The sequence below is a fragment of the Echinops telfairi genome, unplaced genomic scaffold (assembly GCF_000313985.2).
Source record: "Echinops telfairi isolate 266 unplaced genomic scaffold, ASM31398v2 ScPeMD7_7436;HRSCAF=8474, whole genome shotgun sequence".
Lineage (NCBI taxonomy): Eukaryota > Metazoa > Chordata > Mammalia > Afrosoricida > Tenrecidae > Echinops > Echinops telfairi.
The window spans coordinates 6,408,812-6,410,000 of record NW_022111336.1 but is presented as its reverse complement, the minus strand read 5'-3'; positions in this window follow the sequence as shown (position 1 = coordinate 6,410,000).

The window sequence follows — 1,189 nt, the reverse complement described above, 5'->3', positions numbered from 1 at the left end:
TACACAATTGATGTGTGTATGGATTGTGATAAGAGTTGTATGAGCCCCTAATAAAATGTTTAAAAAAAAAAAGAAAGAAAACCTAGACACTGGCATCGACTCAATGGCAGTAGATTGTTTGGGTTGGATATTTTACTCAGGCAAAAATGGGGGAACCGATTACAAGGATCTACATATAACCTTCTCCCTGGGGGACAGACAACAGAAAAGTGGGTGAAGGGAGATGTCAGACATTGGAAGTTACAACAAAAATAATAATTTATAAATTATCAAGGGTTCATGAGGGAGGGGGAAGCGAGGAGGGAGGGGAAAAATGAGGAGCTGATGCCAGGGGCTTAAGTGGAGAGCAAATGTTTTGAAAATGATGAGGGCAATGAATGTACAAATGTGTTTTACACAATTGACATATGTATGGATTGTGATAAGAGTTGTATGAGTCCATAATAAAATGATTTTTTAAAACTCCATAGAAAAACGTTGTAAAAAAGATAAAAAATATAAAAAATAAAATAAAATGTCTTCTTGACCATTACCATAGAAACTATTTCTTCTATTGTTGTTAGGTGTCATTGAGTGGGCTTTGACCCATAGCGGCCTTATGCACAATAAAACGAAACACTTTTCAGTTCTGCACCACCTTCACAAACATTTCTGTGCTGGAGCCCATTGTTGTAGTCACTATATCAACCCATCGCATTGAGAGCCTTCTTCTTTTTCACTGTCCCTTAACTATACCAAGCATGGCGTCCTTATTGAGGGACTGGTCTCTCTTGACATGTCCAGAGTATTTAAAATGAGGTGTCACTATCCTTAACTTTAATGAATACTCTGGGCTTACTTTGTCCAAGACAGATTTGTATGTCCTTTTGGCAGTTCATGATACTTTCAATATTCCCCGGCACCACAATTCAAATGCATGAATTCTTCTTTAGTCTTCCTTATTCAATGTCCAACTTTCACCTGCATATAGATTTACCCAATACATTGCATTGTTTGATCTCTTGAGTGTTGCTTCCATTTTCAATGATAGCAGAAGATGAAATCTTTGACAACTTCAATCCGTTTATCATGTTACCTATTGGTTTAGTTATGAGGATTTTGGTCTTTGGAACATTGAGTCATAATCCATACTGAAAGCTAAAATTCCTAATCTTCAGCAGCAAGTGCTTCAAGTCCTTGTCACTTTCAG